Genomic DNA, 26,140 nt, shown 5'->3' with positions numbered 1-26,140 from the left:
CAGAGCCCATATCTCATTGGTATAATAGTAAGGTATTTTTCTCTTGTTCTGGACTACTAAGCAACTTCACATCATTAAACAATCGCACCGCTGCCAAACTAGTATATTTTGTTTCAGATCAAACAGACTCACTGCAGATTAATCATGAACACTTACTCTACCTCTCTGCATTGCTGATCATTGTTCAAAAGGACATTTTTTCTGAAGTTATTTCTTTTAAGGTCTCCCCGGCCTTACTAATTTTGTTTAGCTCATGTAATGTCAGCTTCTGTTGTACCAGAGGTAATTTTTATGCTAAGACATCCTCCTGATATGCATTTCTTTAAACTCAGAAGTTCTGTATCATGATGGATATGACAGGGAAATCACAGGTGAAATTGTTATAATAAATTACATTCACCAGAAGACTTTTTTTTTTTCAAATTTCTGACCAAATAAACAACTTAATGTGAAAATTAACCTATCCTTATCCTTAATAGCCCTGGAAAAAAAATCAGGGTATTCAGTTTGCATTGTACAAGAATCACAGATTTTCAAACAATCCCTGCTCTTAAAAGAAGAAAAAAAAAAAAAAAGAAAAAAAAAAAGTAGGACAGTTACAATGGTATTTTTTGCAATTACCTCAGCATCACAATACATTGTTATTTTCTGATGTGTTTTATTTTAGTGTAGCTGTATGCAGGAAGAATTGATGAGAATAATCCAAAGAAAAAGCTCACTGATATCAACAGGCACTATTATATATAATATAAAGCATGTATGTATAATATAAAGCACTACCTACATTACAGAACAGAGCCAATTCACAAATGGAAATGAAGCTATTCCGATTGCCAATACATAAAAAAATAAAAACAAATGACAGAAAGAGTACAAAAAAATGCTCAATATATACAAGCCTGTGTTTGCTTTCTTATTGAAAAACAGGTTTCGTGGGACTGAAATTTGCTTTTTATTTCTCTGATTACTCTCTAGTTGCTTTAAAAATGAAATAAAATTGAGCTTTGTTCAGGCAATCACTTCTTAAGTGTGAAAGATAGGCCTATTTGTTTTCAGGGTGCACATTTTCTTATTAATGGCTTTGCACTGACTGAAGTTGAAGTTGATAAGTACTTCTGAACACATCATTCTATCTCAATGTACCCTCTTCTTCACATACCTGCAAAGCAAACAATGCCCGTTCACATCTGAGAAGCAATGGAGAACATGGGGAGAGTCATCAGGTTTTAGTGCTGCTGTCCCTTAGAGTGCTGCCAGAAATCATCTGCAACAGGAGCTCTGTCATCACCATTATGCTATGAGTATTTCAATTATAATTAAACTACCATCTAGGAAATAAAACGTCATTTACAGAGTAATTTTCAAACCATTTCAGGCCTCTCATTAAACACTATTAACTCTCCCTTTTGTTCATCTGCAGCTCAATGCCTCCAGTTTCATTTCAATCAGAGCCTGAGTGATACATTTCATTCCTTTGAAACCCTTTACTCATTTCAATGAATCCATTCTGAAATGCTATTTCTCTGTATCTCTGTGCTTCACCTGAACAAGTCTTTGTTACACTTGAGCATCTTGGCCTGAATACTATGCTATAGCATACCACTTGCTCTCTTCAGCATTAGATATGAATTTAAATGTTTCATATGATAACAGTTAAACAACAACAACAACAACAACAAAGAAAACCCGAAATATTAGATTCTTTTTCTTCATCTTTGAAGAGTATGTAAACATATTTACCATAAGTATGGTTTATTTTTATTGGGTGCATCTGTAATACTCTGTGTTACCTATACTACCTTGCTAAAAGCAAGGACAATGGTCAGCTTCCAAAGGCCACAGGACCAGCTAACCAGGAGAGTTAAGTACAAACTGTGGTAATTATATGAACAAATATGTTGACATTGGTACACTAAGTCTTTGTTATAATTTTTGGAAGAAATATACATTTATGGAAGCAATAACAAAACATGCAATTAAAGCAAAATTGAACCCTTGTGTATATCATAGACACTACTGAAGATGATACACGTATAATGTGTGCATTACATCCATTAATCTGAAAATGAGCTCAGCCTATAATGCCACAGCAGCCCCATCCTTACTCACTCACTTTGCAAGAGCCCTCAGTTTCCAATAGGAGTGGGACAAAGACCTGCAATAGAGGCCAAGCTCCCACCCTGCTTGGACAAACAGGAGGAAGAGGGAGAGAGGAAGGGATAATATAGGAACAACTACAAACCATTAATCACCAGGCAACTGTCTAAATTCCTATGAGCTTCTCATGTGATTCAAGAGGGAAGGAGAACAGAATCACAGAATGGTTTGGGTTGGAAGGGACCTTAAAGATCGCCCTGTTCCAACCCCTGCCATGGGCAGGGACACCTCCCACCAGACCAGGTTGCCCAAAGCCCCATCCAGCCTGGCCTTAAATGCTTCCAGAGATGGGGTATCCACAGCTTCTCTGGACAACAAGTGCCAGTGCCTCACCACCCTCCTCAGTAAAGAGTTTCCCCCTAACATCAAATCTAAATCTTCCCTCTTCTATTTTAAAGCCATTCCCCCTTGTCCTGTAACTCCACTCCCTGACAAAGAGTCCCTCTCCAGCTTTCTTGTAGGCCCACTTTAAGTCCTGGAAGGCCGCTGTAAGGTATCCCTGGAGCCTTCCCTGGTCCAAGCTGGATATCCCCAGCTCTCAGCCCGTCTTCATAGGAGAGGTCCTCCAGCCCCTTGATCATCTTCATGGCTCTCCTCTGGACCCATTCTAACAGGTCCACATCCTTTTTGTGCAGGAGCCTCCAGACCTCGATGCACTACTCCAGGTGGGACCTCACAAGAATAGAGGGGGACCATCAGCCCCCTCCACCTGCTGGCCACTCCTGTTGATGCAGCCGAGGATGCAGTTGGCCTTCTGGGCTGCAAGTGTATACTGCTGGCTCATGTTGAGCTTTTTGTCCACCAGAACCCCATAGTCCTTCTCTGCAGGGCTGCTCTCAGTGAGTTCTTCTCCCAGTCTGTACTCATGACTGGGATTGCCCCAAACCAGGTGCAGCATGTTGCACTTGGACTTGTTGAACCTCATTAGGTTTACATGAACGATCTGAATCATGATCTGACCAGCAGGGAGGCAAATAAGCAGGCTGGCATGGCTAAGGCACCCTGGATATGAGTTAGCACAATCTCCAGCATCACAAGCCATGAGTCCAAAGCAAGACTCAAACTTGTGCACTTTTGTGTCTCTGCAGCAAAAGAGCATAGCTGGTCCATCACAGAGCTATGGGTGATCTCAACTAAGTACAAAGGATCCTGTTTTATCGATTGACAGCTTATATTTACCCTTTGGTTCAGAAACAAGTATTTCAGATAACTTGCTGTCCTCAATGTGGTCAGCAGCAAAGATGAAAAGAAAGCAAAACTAATTTGCATGAGCAATGCATTGTTCGGGTAGAGCACTGTAACTTCAACTCTGTGGGTGAGTTTAAACACCGTTAAGATGCCCAGAAAACAAAACTTGAAGCCAGGGGAATTTCAGTCATCAGGTTTTTGTAGGCTGTGCTCTTTATTTAACAACAGATATTCAGTGAACACCCAATAACCTTAAAAGCAGATCAAAAGACTCATGGAATATAAAATATAGTCTCAGATTTCTCTGCTTTGTCAGATACTAAGCGCTAAATTAGTACATTTGAAAGGTTAAGCTTGGTTTTGAACACAAGGTATCAGCCAGCAATGACACCCATATCATAAAACAATTTCCTGAAGAGTAAGCTAGTAGTTTCACTATTTCAAAACTTAAATTTGCCTGCAACCTGTTTTAACAGTAATATGTTGGGAAACAGTAGGTTTAAGGACTATTTAAACAGGTCTAATTTCACTTATTAATTTTACAGGCCTAAGTATCTCTAAAAAACAGAAAAATAAAATAAAATGGAAACATCAAGGTTAAAAAAAAAAAAAAAAAGAGGAAGGAATTTAAAACACAGTTTTTATGGAATCAGCAAGGCATGATAATTCCTGAGATAGACATTTCTCTAGTTCAGAAATATGCCTAAAGAAATACAATGCAATCAGTTTTTATTCCTCTTGTGTAAAGAAGAATACAATCACAAAATGCCTTTAAAAAAATTCTAACCAAATGAAAAGTGCTGTGGTGCATGTACTATTGAGATCAGGGTTACAAACATGGGCAGTTGCTGCAATCAAATATTTAACTCACACTAGAACCAGGATGACTAGATAAAGAATCTCTTGGGTAATTTTACAGTGGTTTTGTCTCTCCTCCATTGATAGGATAAAACTTGCATGTGAAAATTTGAACCATATATTATGGATGTCAGGGAGAGGTGAAACGCCTGTGAAAGGAAGATGGCCATAAAAACAGATGAATGGGAGAACTGAAGTTGCAGTCTTTTACTTTATTTTCAAGAATATATTTCAGATAAGAAAGAATATGGAAAACGGCTAAAAACTCAAATCAAGGTCCAGATTTTCTGGGTTGTTTGTATCCAATGTCATATCAATTCTACTATGAAGACAGGAGCTACCCAGTAATATTCACATCTGCAAAGACACACTTCAGTAATTTTTCTTGGTAACTTTAATTTGGTCTGTTCCTGCTTCAAATTCAGCAGTGTGCCAGGACAATTTCTTCACATCCCTCTCTGTTTCAGTCAGTGAAATAATTTACATTCTTCTTCATTTCTATTTTCTTCACATACCCCTGCCTAATGCATCTATGTGATCGCTAATGAGGTGGAAATGTGCATGCCAATTGAAAGAAGAAACAAGATGTTAGGCTATGTATGAATAATGTGTGAGGAATCAGGTATTGAAAATAAATGATGCTAGACAGTAATAGTAATGATGCATTCTCACATAGTTTACTATTCACTGTTCTGGCCAGAGAAACCTGATGGACTCCATTTTCAAAAGGACCTAAGTGACATATGGGCTGAAATTTAATTTAGACATATGACTTGGGCACTGGAGGTGCTTCAGTATCCTTCGTTGCAGAAGCTTAATTTCACCTATACATGCACCAGAGTGGTCTCAATTAGTTAGAAGAACACTGATCTCAAAGCATGACTTGGGTTCCTAAGTGACTCAGTTTCAACAGTACCATAAATATATAAATATATATATATAAATAAATAAATATGTATATGAACTTGTTTGGAGCGGATTTTCTATTCTAAGAAATGTAGAAGATTAAGAATGGGATTTTGAGTATTCTCCAGGGAAAGGAAACAGATTAAGGGACGAAAGATAAAGTCATGACTTTTCAAGAATGACACAGGGCATTATGGATTGACCGGTGTCTCATAATGCAGAAATGGATAGAAATACAGCAAACACACACAAATGAAGTTTCACAACTTCCTCCAAATGGTTCCATGTTCACTCATTATTATACTTGTATTCCATGTGATATGGCAAGGTGTGCTCATTTAATTGCAACATAAATTAGCACAAACCTGTTGAGCTGGTTATGTGTGGGACCGCAGAAGTTCCTCTCTTGCTGTTGGAGTTTTGCTTCTTCTTTTGAGAAAATTTAAGCATTAAGACTTCCAGAGATGATAGCAATGGTATGTAATATTTTTTAATGTAAAATAATAATAATAATAATAATAATAATAAATAATTAATAATAATAATAAATCCAACCTGCAGTGATATACTAGACATATGGCTGCTGAAGTTTTTTCTCAAAATAAATAAATAAATAAATAAATTAGAGAAGGTTTAAATCAGCTAAAGTAATTTTTGGTTAACATTAAAATTCATGACTGCCACTACCTTATTATAACAATAGGTCACAAAATTTCATAAGAATCAATTTAAAAAGCTATGTCACAGTGATAGTTATTAGTATCAAAAAGGACAAAGCTGGTATGCTAACAGAAGATTGAAAGATAAGCTCCTGGGATGCTGCATTTTTGTCCAGGTATATAAAACATTTCTAATAATATAGTAGAAATCTTCCTTCTTACCTCAAGGCTTGACTTTTTTTTTCCTTTCCTTTTTTCTTTTTTTTTTCTCTTGGCAGTTTTTTTATGGCAAGTAGCCCCTAGCCACTAAGTCACTCATTACTGTATTGAAGTGAAGTATTGACAGCATGCATAATTTAGTCAAAAATCCAATACTTTTTATCACTTCACAACTTTGTAAAGAGAAAAGAAATCACATCAAAATTCATGATAATTCTTGCCCTTTGAATAAAAATCAGGACTCAGACCACAAGTTTATAAAAACTATTAGAATGTACCTTTTTACAAGAGAAAATAAATAAAGATACAATTCCTGAAAAAATAGTTTATACAGCACAAAAATATGAATTGGCTAAAAATAAATGCATACAAAGAGTTAAAATGTAAACAGCCCTGGGTACAGCTGGTAACTACTAGTTTCACAGTTTTCTTTTGTCTTTCTACAACAAATCAATATCTATTTGGGAAAGTTTGGGGTATTCTTTCTTTTTAGGCATAATCATCAGGAATATCTATATCCTGAAGTTCTGAATTCTTAGATCACCTGTAACTTCAATTAACTCCAACTACACCTACCAACTTTCTCTGGAGATATTCAATAGTTCTAAAAATCAGACCCAAGAACAAAGGCAAACAGTGGACTCTTTCAGCCTGCACTTTCTTTCAGCAACACCATCAAGCTCTCCTTATTTCTTCCTCTTTTATAGACCTTTAGGAATCTTTTTATTATTATTATTATTATTATTTCCAAGAAAGACAAGTTCTTCTTGAGAATCTGCAGTTCTGTCATATAGTATTTTTTATATTTTTTAATCAGATAAACCTATTTCATAATACTTCTCCCCCTTCTGCTCCCCACCCCCACCCCTCCACCCCACCAAGGTACACCCAAATATTACAACTAATCTTTTCCTAGATGTTATCACAAGTATTTTTTTTGCCTTTATCTAGAAACGTGCATCTTAGAATTAAATGCTGACTAGGACCAACTCAGTATGTGTATGTGTGTCTATATGGTAATGTTTGTATAAGACCTATTTCTGAGTATCTCAGGATGCATTTCCATAAAGATGCAGTGCATTTCTCTTGCATGAGTGCCAAGTACTGGGTCATTCAAACACTGATTTTTTTTCCACCTAAATTTTTATGTTTTTCTTTCAGAAACAATAAAAGGTTTAGATTTTATTGTAGTTGTTATTAATTTGAGATGTGCTGCTCTTTAATATTTCAATTTCATTAGCTTTAAATTCACTTTGCAATAGCATTGCCATTAGGGTTTATATCAGATAATTGTCTAGACACAGTTTCAGATTTAATTCTGAGAACCTGAAACAGAAGACTATGCTTTATCTGGCTTAGCACTTGCTGTTTCCCACAGAGGTAAAGATGGATTAATTTTTTTTGCAGAGCCTGGCATGCTGTATAGCACTCTTCTCAGGTATGGTTGCACAACATGCACCAAATTGTTTGACTGTGTGGTGCCGTCCAGTAGAGCAAAACAGATTTATTCAGAAGTTTTACACAATTGCAGTGAGTTTGGGGGGGCAGGGGGAAGGAGGGTGTCTTAGATTTCAGATTGTGTTCATCTATTGTAAACCTGTGATTTTGCCTGTAAAAGCAATTCTTGATCAAAAGTTCCAATGAATTAGTATGCATATATCTAATGATGTCTTACAGACCTGATCTTTTTTAAAGTATATAAAATTCAGCCTCATGCTCCTATCTGCCTCTGCCAGTAAGAAAGCAATTGAAATGGACATAGCAAAAATATGATCATATAAAAATGTTTCCAGAAAGTGTCACAATCATAGCCAATTTTATTTCCAAGCAACTCTGACAGATAGAAATGTAATTCAAATGCCAATGAAAAAAAATACTATTCAAATTAGCTTAGCCAAAAAGCTAAAAATTGCTCATCGGGCTTTTCCACTCACATCTTGCTTAGCCTAGCTCAAGACAGACATAGATAGATTGGTAGATGTGCTGCTTCCTACTGCACCACCTCCCACCATTTCCAAATCTCCTTTGTCTGCAAAACAATGAACATTTGTACTTAATCAGAAAATAATCTTCTTCAACAGGAGCAATACACACAAATACACAATTTGCTGGTTTAGAAGTTTGTTATTGGGTTTATGTGGCATGGTTTTGGTAGTGGGGGCCTGTAGGGATGGCCTGTTCCATGTTAGCTACAGGCAAGTTCAGCCGGCTCTGAAAGGGACCTGCTGCTGGCCAGAGCCGAGCCAATAAGAGTTGTTTGCAACTCTGGGAGACCGTATTTAAGAAAGGGGAAAAAAAAAAAAAAAAAAAACTGCTGCACAACAACAGCTGGGAGAAAGAAGAGTGAGAAGCAGTCCCGCAGACCCACGGGTCACTGTAGCAGGAGGGCAGGAGGTGCTCCAGGCAGGCAGCAGCAGTTCCCCTGCGGCCTGTGGAGAGGCCCCTGGTGGAGCAGGCTGTCCCCCTGCAGCCCACGGGTCCCACACGGAGCAGATCTCCACGCTGCAGTCCGGGGAGGAGCCCCCGGTGGAGCAGGTGGATGTGGCCTGGAGGAGGCTGCGGCCCATGGAGAGCCCCCGCAGGAGCAGGCCCCGGGCCGGAGCTGCAGCCCGTGGAGAGGAGCCCCCGCAGGGGCAGGGGGTCTGGGGGGAGCTGCCGCCCGTGGGGGACCCGTGCTGGAGCAGTTTGCTCCTGGGGGATGGACCCCGTGGTACGGAGCCGTGTGGGAGCAGGTCTTGAAGAGCTGCTGCCTGTGGGCAGCCCCCGCAGGCTCAGTTCGGGAAGGACGGCATCCCGTGGGAGGGACCCCGCGTGGAGCAGGGGCACAGAGTGACCGCAAAGGAGCAGTGGAGAGGAAGCGCCATGGACTGACCATAGTCCCCACTCCCTGTTCCCCTGCGCCACTTTAAGGGGAGGAGGTTGAAGAACGTGGATGGGAGAAGTTGTCTTTCATTTGCTTTTAGTTCTTTCTTCTCTTGTCTGTTAGGATTTCTTCAGATTCCAGTCTTTGCCCCCTGCCTTTTGGCATGTTGAAGCAGTTGGCAGAGAAAGAGACAATCTGAACCATGAGTTTATAGATGTCTTTATTGGTGGATCAGGAGCAGCTGACTAATCCTGGGCCTGGGTAAAAGAGATCTACTGCTGGTAAAAAAAGGGAAAAGAGGCAAAAAACACCCTGTTCCTTCTCATGGAACATTCTTCAATGGAGATTAATGAAAAACCTGTATCAGAGACTGTAGCTGGAAGGAGAATTAATATGAAAACAAGAAAACACATACAAACTTCAGGAAAAATGGAGAGAAAGAGAAAGAAATGTATATCTTCTTACTCTGGTAAAACCCGTCCAGACACAGTACTCCAGAGAGATCATATTTCTGTCCAAACTTTACACAACCAAATACCCTTACAGGTTCCACTATGGGCAGCATGTGCCCACCCGTTAAGTTAGTCTGTATAGCTCAGAAGCCCTGAGGTTTATATTGGAGATATATGGATGTGGATTTAGATATAAGTGTGTAAAATGGATTGATGTGGAGAAGCTTTGTTCTCCTTGATCTCTGAGCAGGATGAGGGATGAGAGCCTGGAAACCATACTGTCTAGAAATAACGTGATACCTTCCATGGGCTAATGAACCAGAGCTTAAGGCAAAAATACACTGCCGCCTTTGATGGTGTCATTTCTTACTGCTGTAAAACCACAGGCCAGGTAGTGACTGATCACAGTTCTGATTTTCAAACTGGGTGACTAACTCCTATAAAAATTAATTGTTGTCTATAGAAAAAAAAAAAAAATCTGGCAAAATACAACCCTAGCTACCTAACATAGTTAGCTACTAACATTCAACTGAGTTTTTGTTCTCTTTACTTTGTACTCTATGTACACTTTACTCTTTGTACTCTAACCAGAAACCTGGTTTTAAGCTCTCTGCTTTAGAATGGAAAGGAGACACTGCATCGCTGTACCCATGGCAACCATCAGTCAGTCAGCAGGGCGAGATTTGTGTTTGGAAGCAAACACACAGTCCTTGCCTTGGTCTGCAATCAGTGAAGTTTCACACAGCAAAGTGATTGATTACATGAACTGTTTATGAATATATATATATATATATACTTTTTTTTTCTATAGTTAATTATTTGGGATAAGAGCATTAAGATTTGATGGCAGCTTGGAAACACGGACAACATGCTCTTTGGATCATTATGAGAAGCAGCCTGAGTTCTGGCGGCTTTCTAGAGGAGAATTTAAAATTATTCTTTGGGCAATAAATTATGGTAATATTTCTCTTTCATCTTCTCTCTTCGTACTATTCACTTATTGCTCCATATTACAGTGACATTTTGGCAGATGGGTTCACATACATTTATGAAATCCTTTCTTTACTATATTAAAAGTGATTTGCAACACAAAGTAGAAATTTGTTCATCTACCTTCCCAAATAGAGTCCATGTGCAAATTTCCTATTTATCTCCTCTTTATAGAGTATTGAATCAGCAGTGTTGTTTCAGCATTAGACAATTTTCTCTCTTTCTCTGCTTCTTAAGGTGACTGGCTCTATTCCATACTGCCTTTGAAATGTATATTATTTTTATAAGTCATTCATTCCTGTTACAGGAACTGCATAGTACTTTATAGACAAAAGACAAATGACTGAGTTCATAAGGATGTGCAAACCATTCTGTCCTGTTTCCAAAGACGTATCCACAGAAGACGGAAAAAGTGGATGGCATTTTACCTCTACTTGTCCTCAAAATTTCAATAAGAACAGTTTCCATTTTCCCAGATCTTTCATTGTAATTTACCTAGTTGTTGGTAAAAACGTACAGAAACGAACACATAACTATATATTCAGTGCTCTTAAAACCTTCTTACAAAGTTTTTCCTACAGTCTGTCAGTATTCACTGTTTTAAGCACAGGGAATTAAACCCCATAAAATGTACATTAAATGTTCAAAATGTATTAGTGGCTGCAATCTGGTTGGGCTTAGAGCTGTTTGGTTTACATGATCAAAAATTTGAGGGATAGAAGGTGAAAAGAAAATATATTGAATCCTATTTGGCTGACTGGGATGGTGGTATCAAAAGAGTACTCATCACCTAAAGTCAGAAATATCTGTAATGCCTAGCTATATGTCTTTTTATTTGTTAAATTGAGATTAATTCTTAATTCTTGTTTCAGTTCCTCTGAAAACCTCCACTTGCTCCATCCTACAAAAAGCCGGTCAACAGAGGTTATTGCAAAAGGGAGAATGCATTACCTTTGTCTGGTTTCTACCAGAATAAATTAGAAAGTGTGCAGAAAAGAAAGGATAAATCTGTGGAAGGTCACACAACAACATACCCTTCCAATACAGATGTATTTAACTTATTTTTGAATGTACAAAATAGCTTACACTTGCCTGTCTGTCCAGAATCTCATGATGGCAGAGTCACTGGAAATACATCAGTCCTACATCTTCTTTATATGTTTTTTAAGCTGCAGTGAGTGACTCACAGGTGAAAGATATTCTACCTTATGTTCCTCTGCCAAAACTATGTAGTGGCTGGCTTCAAGAATATGGCCACCTTAAAAAGACACTGGTATGTTTACAATTTATGTGGTTTTATTTTTGTTTTTGTTGGGAGGTGTGGGGGAGGTTTATTTCTTTGTTTGTTTTAAACTTGCTACTATCATTAATAACTAAGCATCCAGCCTGTACAGGGACATTTTTATATTCAAAAGATTGGAGATTTCAGAAGAACACGAAATGCTTTCCAGGAGTTACAGAAAGCTACAATATAAACTAACCATGTTTTTTGAGGTTGGCACTGTCAGCAGTTATCCATAGAGCATGGGGTTGAAATGCTGAACACAGTGTTATAAATCCTCTTATTTTGCAACTATTGGTGGGAGTTACTGAACAAGGACTCCCACTTATTTCAGAGTTGACATTTTTTAGAGAAGAAACTGCAGCCAAACAGGAGAAACAGTTTTTGATTAACTATTTAGAGCAGTGGCTCCTACAAACTCTCTTCTTTCTCCATTATTCTCAAAAAACAAGCTTTTTCTTAGCAATCCTTTCTACTGGGACTTTCGCACCTGTTAAAGAGGGCTGAGATTTTCAGACAGACTGTAAAACTGCCACTTCCTCTCTAGTTTCAATATGATTTTGGTACTCAAATTCCCCAAAGCAGTTTGAAAATATTTCCATAGAAGTGAAATTAATAGAAGTGCTGAAAAATATTTCTTATATGTTTTTCTGCTACAGAAGTAGCAATTTTGGTTGCTTCAAATAAATTACCTCCCACCAGCTTTTAATTGTTCCTCCTGCTGTTGTTTCTGTAACTCAGCATTGCACAATAATTTCTACCTGCCACACTGTTGCTAACCCAGGCCAGACTGAGGATTTCAGGCTCCAAACGCATCACCTGCATCACTTGTTAAACTCCTGTCTGCACATTGCATAAGGTACAAAAATAGTTTCCTCTCTGTAATGAGAACAAGTTAACTACTCAGGCTCAGAATTGTTTTGTTCACTTTCTTTTGTCCCCTCAAAACTGAAGAAAAAAATCAAGCTTTTGTTTAAAAACATAAATGAAAGAAAGAGAAGAGCTGCTGCTCCAGATCCCTAGAGACATGAAATTATTTGCAACTTAGATGCAACTTTTTCAAAAGGGTTACTTTTTTTTTTTTTGTAATAAATCAGACACCTAATTTTAAGCTCTAATCCATTTACATTTCATTAAAAATACAGTGCTTATCTATAAAATAAGATGCAACAAAACCTATGCCTAGCTCCTACATACCCATTATGAGACCTTTTCTCTTTCCCCCACGTTTTACACCCTCATCATTGCTTATGACTGTTATCCCATAAAATAAGCTATTTGCTGCAGAACTCCAAACAGCCTAAAAAAACTTGTCCTGGAGTTACTGAGGTGATGCTGCAAGACAGTGACTGCTTCATCGTAACAGAACAATGGAGACATCCAATGGACCCTCATGTTTATTACAGCTGATTATTTCTTCCTCTTGCCGTTACTTTTGCCCATTTCACATTACCTTTAACTGCACCTCCTGATCACATCCATCTGCTGCATCTGTCATCACCTCACACCCTACCTGAACGCACTGTGCTCCTCATCAAAAGACATTAGCAACTCTGGCACACTGTCATCAGGTTTTCTCCTTTTCAGTGTACCTTGGACTTTTCACACTCCATTGCATATCATAGGTCCATCAATATTAGAAAAAATGTATTTTTCCAATTTTCTAAGTGCTGTTCCTTTGGATGTGACAGGATCTTAGAGGATTCAGTTACACCATGGCTTGTTAGTTCTTCTAAACCTCACACACTACTGTCTCTTTCCAAAATGCTATGATTTTTTTTTATTTTTTTTTATATATGACCTGAAAATTACAGTTGCTTCTATAAATATTTCCCAGGCAATTAGTTGTATTTCAAATGTAAGTATTGCATCAATGCAGGCACATAGAGCTAAAAAACATTGCTTTTCCATTAGTAAATTTTCAGGAGAAGCACAAAAGAAGAGCACAGTGAAAACACTGTGGTGTTGTTTGCTTTACTTAAAACATAAATGCTTGAGGAATCTCTTTTGGTCTTTGCTCAAGTAGTGCTCTGAATCATTTCATTAAATCTAAATGCAGGTGAAAATTTGGATGGGTGATTGTTGCTGTTCAGAGGCATGAACTCTCACCAAATAGCTTACTCTGAAAATGTTTTGTAGCTTCTGTGGGAACCTCACTGGTTAAAGCACAGATAAAGATTGTAGAATTTCACCCCTTGTATAGTACTTGCTTTGTGTTGTGTTCTTCATGCGTTTTGTTTTGGATAAATGTACTGATGACCAAAAAATGAGTATTGCAGACACACTCAAATGAGACTCAAATACAGTGGTAGGTAACAGCTTGTATGCACAGCAGAACAATGGCTTCACTTCTATCTAATACTCAAGCTACTTGTGCATTTCAACATGCAGGTGATCTGTGTTCTTGTGATACCATGGTTTCTGTTGGACTGCACTGCTGTTAACTTCAGAGAAAAGAAACCTTCACCAAAATATCTATATATAATTATTGCCTTGTTGATGACCCCAGATAATTGTTCCATTACTTTATGATTGTAATATAAGAAGGATTTCACTCAGTTTCTGCTCAATCTTAACTCAAGCAAAAATTTGTAATATCTCAAGTGGAAATGTTTACCTTTTTGGAGCTGAGTAGAAAACAGATCTCTAGATGTAGCTTTTAATGCTTTCTAATCCATTGCTCTTTTACTTTGGGTAGGTCCTTGCAGGCAAGTTATTCTTATAACTTTTCTGAAGAGCCAACCAAGGAATCAAAGAACTTTTAAAAATATAGATGCAAAGCACACAAAAACCCAAAGGGTAAAAATACATCATAGAGAAATTCAAAAGGGAAAATACATTTCCACTAGGTTACATCTCTGAGTGATGAGCCATGCTTGCCTATTCCTGATCAATCTGTCTGTCACAGATCATGCAGGTTGCTGGATGCATCCTCAAAAGAAAGCAAAAAACAGCTCCAGAATATTTCTGCAAGTAGAACAATTTCGTTGTTAAGGATTATTTGGTTGGTTGGTTGGTTTTTATCACATTATTGAGATAATGACTGCAAAAGGTGGGTGTCCATATTGACATATAAAACCTGCTTCCAAAAGAATGGGTAGGGCCTATAACTAAGCTGTAACACATTGATAGTTACAATCCATTACAACGGAGAGGTGAAGCCAACAATTTTACAAGGCAGTGTTCTGCTTGGATTCGAGTAAGGTCACAGTTCCATGCTAAATGGAGAAGCCAATTCATTTTCCTCAGGCTGTGGGGACAAACAACAGGTTTCCAGTTTAGCAATTCTACTACTCTGTTCACAAGACACTTTCTGAAAGTTTCTTCCCTTGCACTGCATAGCAGGAAGTTTAGAAAAAAGGTACCGATTTAGAAAATATTTGTACCACATGGCAAGGTGAACACACTCAGTAAATTAATAGGCATCTACAGATATTTGTGTTTTTAACATGAATTCAATTTGAAATGAGAGCACCATTTCAACCTTATATTGAAACTATAAAAGATACTATAGGCATTTAATGCAAAGAGCACAAAAAACCTAAATAAGCACAGAAGGAAGAGACTCTCAACTAGACTGTCTTAACTGTTCACAGTGTTTGTACTGAAGTAAAGGCTGACCAGTAGAATCACCAAATACCAAGAAAATTATGCCTAGCTTTAGCAGCCGGAGAATAGAAATATTCATTGTTAGTCAGATCAGTATCCGTGAGCTATTTTTTATTTTTCTTTCATGGTGAGGAGTGTGACTCACAATGCTTTTCATAGGTACAAAATCTCTTACCTCAAATATCACCGCATTATGATCCTCGTCAATGATAAACAGCTTTAGCGAACCAACACACCTCTGCTAAACACAGTAGTTTGCCACATGTCTCTGCTCTTTTTATGGTACCAAAGGGCTGAAAAAAAAAAAAATGACTAAAAGACTAGATATGGATCTCAGGCAAGGGAAGCAAAGCAATTTCATGGAAATGTAACTTCATTGGTTCACTGCAAGACTTTTTCAAAAACTAAAATAGTTACAAAGCTAGAGTCACTATGTACCTTAATATAAAGATGCACTAAAAGTAAGTTGTGTTTCTCTTTCTGTATAAAAATAGATACAGTTTTATTATCTGGTACCTCTGCTGCCAGAACATAAGGTGGTATCACTTTAACTGTAGTAATAACATATGTGACTCACCATTACAGAAGAAACACGGATTCATCCAGTTTTTTCTAAAGGAAGAAAAAGACCATAAAACATGCTAGTTTATCTGAATATCCTGTTTCTCTGCCATAAATAAAGGAATGAAAAGTGAGGAATGAAAAGAAGGTAGTATGTGCTGCTGGTTTTCCATCAGTGTATAAATATACCAATCCCAAGAGTGTTTCTTTCCCCCTCCTTTTCACTGTCCTGAACTTCTCTTCTTCCTCCATCCTTTCAAGATTTTATCATTGGTTCTTTTTTATGGTCACAAGAAATGTGTGATTTTTCATTACCATTCTTTTCATTTGCCTCTCGAGTTTAATTGTGGTATAAGAGGAGAAACAGAGAAACAACATATAGGTACTGACAGTGGATTTCTGTCATTTTGCAAAACTGACACAGTTAAAAAGGACAGAAATTCCTCGTAGGAACCATCTTTTTGTTCTGGGTAGCACCCATTGTTGTAATATCTTTAGGATTCACCTAAGGATTTGTGATCACTTTCCCCATTTGACAAGATGGTAGCAGTCAAAAAATTCATCACATCCTACTTGCTCCCCCTTCAGTGCTACTGTCCATTTTGTTGACCCTTTGCCTTGGTCTTTTATAGATGTCTTGTCTTTTTATCTCCCCAGACTTATTCTAGCTTAAGAAAATTCTCTTTTAACCTTTACCCCACAGCTGATTGTTCAGCTGGCTTTCTTCTTGTGCTTACCTTCTGGCCTTTGGAAACTATAGCCAGGAAAATAAATAATTAAATTAATTAATTAATATATAAATAAACAAATAAATAAATCAAGGGAAGGGGAGGGGAGGGGAGGGAAGGGAAGGGAAGGGAAGGGAAGGGAAGGGAAGGGAAGGGAAGGGAAGGGGGAAAAGAACAGGAACCTGAATACCTAGGAGACATGAATATAGCTGCTTCTCAGCGCCATAAGCATGAACTGAGGCAAAAACTGAAGTGCAAGAAAAATGAGGGGAGGGGCAGGAGATTTGGCTAGAGTATAGAATCTTCCCCAAAATATGCCTTTCAGCAAATATGTTTAATACTGTCTGCTCTTGGTTTATTAGTGGTGTTCAGGGTTAGCATATTTTTCATTCTCTAATCCAACAAGAGGAAAAAAATGTGAAAGGATTCTTTTGCCTTCTCAGACTGGTTACAAAACACGAAGCTTTTTTTGTATTGAAGTTATTTATCATATATCACCAGCAGCGTTTGAAATGTATTTGCATAAATATTAAATCTATTTATCTTAAATGATCCTCCATGTATGCAAGTATTTTTTATTCGAAATACAAATGGAATTTTTCTGTCACATAAACATATTGAGTGTGTGACTTCTGCATTTATTCAGTTTAATAATAAGTAACCTTCTACTGCACTCAGCCCTGCAGCACGAATACTGATACGACAAAAATGAGTTACTCTATTTCTGCTTCATGCTTCTTTCACAGCAAATCATTCTGGCATCTGTGCCTGATCTTACCTTTCTATTATGGGTTGTTTTAAACAAGAGTGAATGAGGTGTATGGTAGACAGAGAAACTAGTTCTTCACTTCGATGAGCTGCTTGCAAATAGGCACTGGTGAATGCCATTTTCACAACTGAAAAAAATAAAATAAAAGGTAAGATAATAAGCAGACTTGTAAAGGTTGTTTTCTACTCTAAATGATTTGTCTTTCACATAATGGGGACAGCAGAAAGAAAGAGTACCTTCCCCTACAGAAATCTCATGGCTGTATAACAGTGTCACATAACCTGTCACTCTGAAAAGCTGACTGAAAGATTGGCAGGGTGTGTTTATTATTGCTTATCTTACCCTAACTACACTGAACTCAAATAGATCTGCCTATCTAGCTAGTATTAACCACCCAACCCTCTCACACACTGGCCCACTAGCAATTGGATAAAAAAGGACCAAAATGTTATAATTAGCTGATTTAAAACAATGGGTAACCAAGTTCATATGCAACACCTTTAACTTAGAGGGTAATGGACAATTTAATAGTGATATGGAGCAATGTTAACATCCATAAATTTAAATCAGCTAAGAGGGAGAACTGTAAAAAAGCAGGGTTTTTTCAAAAGATTATTCCTATTCAGAGAAATGATTGGATGCTATATAACCATACCATCAGGAAAATCCTTTTAGACTCTGATTTTCCAAACAGATTTACAGGGACATTTCACAAGGAAACACTATAAAACAGGGATTCCTCACGTGTGCAGGCTAATTACTCAGGGTCTTCAGCATTTTCTTTTTTATTAAAGAATTGAAATTCGGGAGAAATCTTCTAGCTGAAAGCCACAACTGAGAAAGAAATCGGTGACAAGAAAGAGCCAGTCTGTTGATACATTTCCATCAGAACAGAAAATTAACACCCTTTCAAAATGATCAGACTACTTTCCTGTCTAGTTCATTGTAATGAAGATGGAATTTATCAGCTCGTTTCAGGCTTGAGCATCCTGCAGAGTAGTTTATTTGCACATTGCTCTAACAAAAGTTTAGTCAACAGACAGAAAATGAAATCAATATCATGCTGAATCTTGATCAGTCTGGAATTACTTCAGTAGAATTAATAATTTTAATTCTTTAGTGATTTAAAGAACCAGACTGTTAAGAGAGCAAAGATAAGGGGAATACTAATACTAGTACTAATACTAATACTAATAATGTTACTACTACTAATAATATACTGCAAAATGTATTGTTCTGCAGATACTTGCATATCCATATCTCCTAAATAAATAAATCATCTATAAAATAACATATTTATTTTTTATACCAGATTGTTATTTTTATACCGGATTGTTAAGAGAGCAAAGATAAGGGGAATAATAATAATAATAATAATAATAATAATAATAATAATAAACTGCAAAATGTATTGTTCTGCAAATACTTGCATTTCCATATCTCCTAAATAAATAAATCATCTACAAAATAATGTAAATGTTTTGGTTTTTTTTTTTTGGTTGATTGGTTGGTTGTTTATTGGTGGTGGTGGCAGTGGTTTTTTTAATTTGTTTTTTCTTGTTCTTGGTAGTAGTGGTGGGTTTTTTGATTTTTTTTGCAATGTGCAAGAGAAAATCATTAAGCTACTATATCAAAAATGTTGTATTCTTATCTTGCTGTTATCAAAGAAAAGCTTGATTTGGGAACATGAAATACAAAACATTGGCTTCATGAAAGCCAATGAAAACTCTACACTGGGGATCCCCATTTTGCTGAATGAAGTAACATGGAATTTATTATTGGAACATATTCCTAAGATCTGATATTCACAGATGTTTAGGGGAAAAAAAAAAAAAAGTCTTTGTAATTTCACTGGAGTACAAGAAGCTACAATTGAGCATTAAAATGAGTCAGTGATCAGCTTTGCAACTTAATGCAGAAACTGGACAAATACTGACAAATAAACTGTTTGCTAAGCTGTTGGGATAGTTTCAGTACAAGGCATTTAGAGTTTCCCATGACCTAGAAGAAAAAGGAAAAAGTTCTGAAAGACCCACAGTCACAGTATGCTCCATCTCACTACTGGCACCAAACCCAGTGAAGACTTTCAAGTGAGAACAACAGAATTTGTACTTGCTGTCAAATGCATCACTGCAGTGATCAACAGCTGATTAAACTCTCCCTAATGAAAATGCACATTTGTTTGTTTGTTTGTTTGTTTTCCAGAAGCAAAATATACCATGATGAACTTATTTTAAGTATCTCAATGTTGTTTACATAGTACTTGTGGTGTGAAATAGAAATACATTTTTTCTGAAATTTATGGTATTCTAGATTCTACTCTGGCAAAGGAGCTTTGGGGCCAGTTATAAATATTTCATTTTTCACTATTTAAAAAAATAATAATAATAATAAAAGATTCACTAGAAATGATTCACTAGATTAGATTCACTATTAACTAAATAATTAAAGCTGTTTGGCTAAGTTTCTTCTTTACAAAAATATTCATGGCCATTTGACTGATGTAGAAATATTTAGGTATACCAAAAAAATGCAAACTATGTTATTCACCAGTTGCTAATGCAAAGCAAAATAAAAATTCAGAGTGAGAGTATGGTAATTAGGTGTAAAGTCTCTGTGCCTATGTGACTCACTAAAATATTTCTCTCAACTCTATTTATGTTAACAGTTTTTAAAATCTGTAATTTTCTATTTATGTATCCCAGGACTTAACTATGGCATATTGTACAGTGAAGAGAGAGAGAGAGAGAGAGAGAATAGATATACATTTATATTCAACTGAAGGAGATTAGAAGTAACACAGAGAGTGATATTTGAGAACTGTCTGAATATGTGGGAATCTTATAGAAAAGTGAGCATTGGTCTTGATGTGTCACCTCTGAATTACTCCAAAGATCAGTTCTGGGAGAGATCTGTCTTGGTGAGCTGCTTCACAGACGTGAATATGGAATTCTCTGAAGATGTACAGAATAAATACATGATCTTCCTATACAATGAAATTACAGAATCGTAGAACAGTTGAGGTTGGAAGGGACCTAGAGACACCTAGAGCAGGTTGCCCATGACCACATCCAGGTGGCTTTTGAAGTTCTCCAAGGAGAGTGACTTCATGACCTATCTGTACAACCTCTGACAGTGCTTGGTCACCCACACGGTAAAGTGCTTGCCAAACAAAGAAACCTTCTTTGTTTCAGTGCGTGCTCATTTCCTCATGTCCTGGAATGGGGCAACACTGAAAAGAGCCTGGCTCCATCCTCTTTGTACCCTCCTTTCACATATTTATACACATAGATGAGATCCCCCTGAGCCTCCCCTTCTCTAGGCTGAGCAGTCCCAACTCTCTCAGCCTCTCCTCATAAGAGAAACGCTCCGCTCTCTTCATCATCTTGGTGGCCCTCTGTTGGACTCTTCCCAGCATTACCATGTCTGTCTTGTACCAGGTGGCCCAGAACTGGACACAGTACTCCAGGTGTGGCTTCATCAATGCTGAAGAGAAGGATTACCTCTCTTGACCTGCCGGCAATACTTTGCCTAATGCAGCCAAGAATACTATCAGCCTTCTTAGAGCAAGGGCACCTTGCTGGCTCATGTTTAGCTTGGTGTTCCCCAGAACCTCCAGGTCCCTTTCTGCAGAGCTGCTTTCCAGCTGGGTGGCCTCCAGCACGTCCTGGTGCCTGGGGTCATTCCTCCCCATGTGCAGGACTCTGCATTTCTTACTGTATAAACTGGAATGTATATGAATATATATATATATTCTGAACAGTTATGTTGGTCTCCTAGTAGGAGTTTAACATTCACTTTCATCCTTTCACACATCCCCCATGTAAGCACAAGTGCAATTTGCTTTAACAGCAGGTAGATATTCTCTTGAACACAGAAGGCTATAAAGAGACATTTTGGTTGCTGTGCAAAGGAATGCACACTTTTTGATGAAAAATCAAAAAGAGGGCAATATATACTATATATAAGGAAACTTAAAGCCTTTCTTTTGAAAATTAAAGGTTTGATGAAAACTCTGTCCATTATTCCTGACCCCCTTTAATGCTATTCTCTTGATTTCTTTATTTAAGATATGGAATTAGAAAAACAGCAACAAAAGCAGACAAAAATTAAAAAAAAAAAAAAAGAAAAAAAAAGACAACAGAAAAAAAAAACAGACCAAACAAAAACAAAAAAATAATAAAAAACAAACAAACAAAGAACAACAACAAAACCAACATGATAACCAGTTTATACATAATCATGCCATTCAGGCTGTGAAAGCACAAAGGGTTTGTCAATTTTGTTGAGGTTATGGTGGACATCCTGCTCATGCAAGAACATCCAGAATGTCGATGGAACACCCAAATGATTGGCTGAAAAAGGACAAGCAGAGAATAAATTCAGCAGTGACTTTAGATCATTTGATTTCCTCAGTAATATAAACCTTGTGACACCTCATGAGAGATAATGCTCCTCAGACTTACAGACCCAGTTTCACAGACTGGCTGCTGCAGTGCCTCTGCCTGAAACAGCCCTCCGTCTGAAGGTGGACTGTATCTCTAGGGATGCACATCGAGGTCCAGTACTCTATTTGCCTTTCTTTGGACACTTCAGGAAGAAGACAGGGGCCTGTTTGAAGGACCTGGCCCCTCACTAGGTTCACATGCCAGAAGAACAGCACTGTCACATGAGGAAAAATTAAGAATAGCTTCTTCACGTTGTTTTTCATTTGCAGGGAGATAATTTCTGTTTGATGACAGACCATCAGCACCACATACTTTGATCATCCTTATTTATGAGAAATCATTGCCTCTTTTTAGGAGTCTTTAGTGAAGCTGCTTCAAGCATCAGAAACAACAGCTTCAGAATACATACTTGCCTGGAAAAATAGACTAAATGAACCTCTACAAGACCAAGGCAAGTCCTCGATACCATTTATTTACATTCGTCTGGTGTATCTGAAGAAACCTAATATGCCCTTCAGCTTTATCAAACTAGCAGCCATTTCTGCCCACTGCATTTCAGAGTATTCCAATGATACAATAAAAAAAAAAAAAATCCAAGGGGATGTTTAAGTTGAAATATTACAGAAATATTACAGAATTTACAGAAATTACAGAAATATAAAGAAATATTACAGCAAATATTACATGTGCATTGTTACACTTCTTTATGAATGTGTTGTTCTTGGTCATGATTCTTCAGTGTGGATAGGAAGCGTGTGCTGTCAAAGGAAGAGTGATGAAAAGAATTTATCCTTTCGGGATAGCATATTCCTGTGTGATAATTTTTAATTTCTTCCTGGTTATAATTTGAGTTTCATCTTAATCAGGGAACAAATTTAGGTGGTCATTCCCCTAAACTCTAAGTCTTTCATAGCAGCACTGAGATTGACTCTTTGACATATATATATTTATATATTTTTTTCCAGATGAAAAAGACCAGATCCTTCAGATCATTCCTGAGACTGCTTGTGTTGATAGATCCAGCTGAGCAACCACCTCTCACCAAAGGGTGTCAAAAGGCAGAGTAGGCCTTTCAGCAGGCCTCCAAAATCTGTTTCAAACTGCCATTGTGGAGCCTGCACACTATGATCAGGGTATACTCCACATGACAGAGATGCTTCTCAGGGCTGTAGCTACTATTTCTGACCTCTGCTAAGTGGCAATCTGGAGATCCATTTATGCCATCACAGCAGTGAAGCTTTATACCACAGTGGTGACACACAGAGCAAATAAGCAAACCTGACACCCACAAATCCATGGGTCTCAATGGAATCCACCCATGGGTGCTGAGGGAGCTGGCTGATGTTCCATAGGCCACTCTCCATCATCTTTGAAAGGTCATGGAGAACAGGAGAGGTGCCTGAGGACTGGAAGAAAGCCAATGTCACTCTGGTCTTCAAAATGGGCAAGAAGGAGGACCCAGGAAAATGCAGGCCAGTCGGCCTCACCTCCATCTCTGGAAAGGTGATGGAGCAGCTCATCCTGGAGGTCATCTCCAAGCACATGGAGGATAAGAAGGTGATCAGGAATATTCAGCATGGATTCACCAAGGGGAGATCATGATTAACCAATCTTCTATCCACCTTTGATGAGATGACTGGCTGTGTAGAAGAGGGGAGAGCGGTGGATATGGTCTACCCTGACTTCAGCCAGGCTTTCGACACATTCTCCCATAATATCCTCACAGACAAGCTCAGGAAGTATGGCTTCGATGAATGGATAGTGAGGTGGATTGGTAATTGGCTGGATGGCAGAGCTCAGAGAGTTGTGCTTAGTGGTGTGGAGTCTAGTTGGGAGCCTGTAGCTAGCAGTTTCCCCCAGGGATCCCCTAAATGATCTTCAGAGAACCTTTCCAACCTTGGTCATTCTATGATTCTGTGATTCTATGAATGCAGCACTTGGTGCTTGGGCATGCAGCCTTTGTTTGTGTGAATGACTCAGAGATACACCTAAATATGTCATAAACAGTATGAGCAATGTGTAAAGCATGCATTGCATGAATACTAATGCAGACTATTCCCTCAAACATGAGAAAGAAGAGAAAATGTACTGGTAAACATATTTCCCTGAGTAGTCCCATCTTCCTCAGAGTCTTTCACCATACAGCCAGGTCAGTCTTCCTTGGCTGAGGTGGTGCCAGGCATTCTCTCCTCTTCCAGTCTAATCCTGGGAGATAAAGAGAGCTTTTGCTGGTCTTGTAGAATAAAATTAAACCAAACCAAAATAAAATGTCAGAGTCAGAATGACCCCACAGCACAGAAGGACGCATAGCAATCCAGAGTCTTTCAAAATACAGATATTTGATAAGACTTAAAGGCCTGTGACTACAGCCTGCCTGATTTGCTAAACTCTGTGTAAGAAAAAAATATACTTTTAATCTGCAATTTAAAAAAAGGAATAAAAAAGTCATCAGGAGGGTAACAAGCAGGTTACATTGGAACAGCCAAGGCTGACAACAGGACAGTGAAAAGCTTTGGAAATTTTAAACAGGCTATAAAGTCAGATTCTGCTTTTCATAAATGATGTACATCAGCAGACACACGCATTAGAACAGTACGTCTGGTTATTAGATAACTGAGAACACTTTCATTGCCAATTTCAAGCCAGAATATTTGTGCATTATTAAATTATAAGACAGCAGAAAAAGCACAACAGAAGCACTTCAAGAATATAACTGTGGCAACAACAGCTCTTCAGAGTAGGCAAGTGATGTTGGAAATGGACCCTGAAAAAAAAAATGACGCTTCAAATAGAATATGATTTTCTGCATCTTGCTTCCCTTCAGAGGGAAATCATACACATGATGTATGAAAAATGTACTTTATATATAATAAGATTAGTTTAAAATGTAGGAGAGTTAATACTGTCTTGCTAATTTTTTTTATACCTCTGCCTTTCAGTGAGGCAGGAATTAGATCCCTCAGGGCCTTATCCTGAAGCTCTCAAATAAATTGTAATTAGCCTATGAGTTGCGTTACTCATTGTGAAGTAAAACAGGTTGTGCCTGTAGCAGACTTGTCATAAATCTGTGTAGCCTGCTTACAGACTTTTACACTGTATGTAATATAATTTACATGAGAAAAGTGAAGTGGTTAATCTATTTGTAAGTTACTCCAATAGTGGAATAAAAGAGAAATTAATGTGCAAGTTGGAATTAGGTTTTTAAAGCAAACGTGAACGTTTCTATGGCTCCTTCTACTTCTCAAAAATATCTGTATTATTTTAGCACTCCAATGTCTGATTTTGTCAATCTGGATGACATTTTTCCAATCATCTCATACAAACACAGAATAAAGCGACCTCAGTGAAAAAAGGGTTCAGAAACTGAACACAGACTGCTGGAGGAGTGCCAGAAAATGAGTACATGCCTACATTCTAGCAATGGAGAATTGTGGCAAGGTCAAAAGGCAGACAGCAAGATGATAAAACAGCAGCTCAACATCTACAAATATTCATTAACTTAGGTCCATGTAGCTTATAAGAGTATCTTTAAAGCACTTGCTGGCTGAGCAGGTGTTGCCACACCTACTGCAGACAGCAGTCTTGGTACAGCTGCACAGTAACTTGAGAAAACGCTGGAAAATAACCACAAAATCACCAGTGTCACTCAGCCCACTCAGATTTGTAACAGCTGTATCACACAACTCACACATCCCAGAGAAAGCTTTCCCTCAATAAAAAGAGAAAAGTGAAACACAACACATCTAATCTTCAGTATATCAGGTTCAAATACCTTCTGTTTACTTGTAAATCTTCAGAAAAACTTCTGAATATTTATCTTCTGTGACAGGTGGGGCTAGAGAAATCTTCGTAATTTGTCTGAAGAACGCCTCTGTTGCATGCATCAGCCAGCCTTCACTCACGATTTTCTGGCTGGAGTGATCTTCACTTACTTCTAGTTAGCCTTCACTTCATGTTCCCTTTGTGAAGAAAATTTGACAAGTTTTAGAAATGTTCCCTAGTGAATGAACAACTTACAAATGACCACTTCTATCAGCCTTCTACAACAGAGTTACAGAAGCTAAAAGGGAAGCTGAACAGTTAACAAATACTTTTGAAACATATTGCATATTCAGGCTGAACATCCATGTCCAAATGACTGGAATCCAAAAAAGTTTCTCAATAAGCTGAAAATCAAGACTCACTTCAACCCAGAAAAAAAAAAAAAAAAAGTAAACTGCAGATTGTTACTGTGGGTTTTTTTTACTTGTTAGTCATTTCAGGCAATTTGTCTTTGGTTCTGTGACCTTAATACATGTTCACACTTCACAGATCACAACTACAGGAACACTTTTTCCCATTCAGTCCACAAAACTTCTTTATGTATTATTATTATTATTATTATTATTATTATTATTATTATTATTATTAATTTAAATCTCACAATGTCTTCCAGCAATAGTAGTGCTACC

The 26,140-nt window shown here is 37.7% G+C and overlaps 1 long non-coding RNA gene across 2 annotated transcripts; it reads right to left on the bottom strand.

Moving 5' to 3' along the window:
• Positions 1-1,755: 1,755 nt before the first annotated feature.
• On the bottom strand, positions 1,756-25,853 carry LOC125184795 (uncharacterized). 2 transcript variants are annotated; one of them, XR_007169226.2, is made up of 5 exons: positions 25,462-25,853; positions 17,251-17,368; positions 15,761-15,795; positions 15,359-15,476; positions 1,756-14,824 (listed from the first exon to the last, which is right to left on the bottom strand). It is a non-coding gene; the product is annotated as an uncharacterized lncRNA (long non-coding RNA). The 2 variants fall into 2 exon arrangements; XR_007169225.2 differs by having other exon boundaries at positions 1,756-15,476; positions 25,462-25,850.
• Between the last annotated feature and the right edge of the window lie 287 nt (positions 25,854-26,140).

Source organism: Anser cygnoides, chromosome Z (genome assembly GCF_040182565.1).
Source record: "Anser cygnoides isolate HZ-2024a breed goose chromosome Z, Taihu_goose_T2T_genome, whole genome shotgun sequence".
Lineage (NCBI taxonomy): Eukaryota > Metazoa > Chordata > Aves > Anseriformes > Anatidae > Anser > Anser cygnoides.
This window is presented reverse-complemented; position numbering and strand designations above follow the sequence as displayed.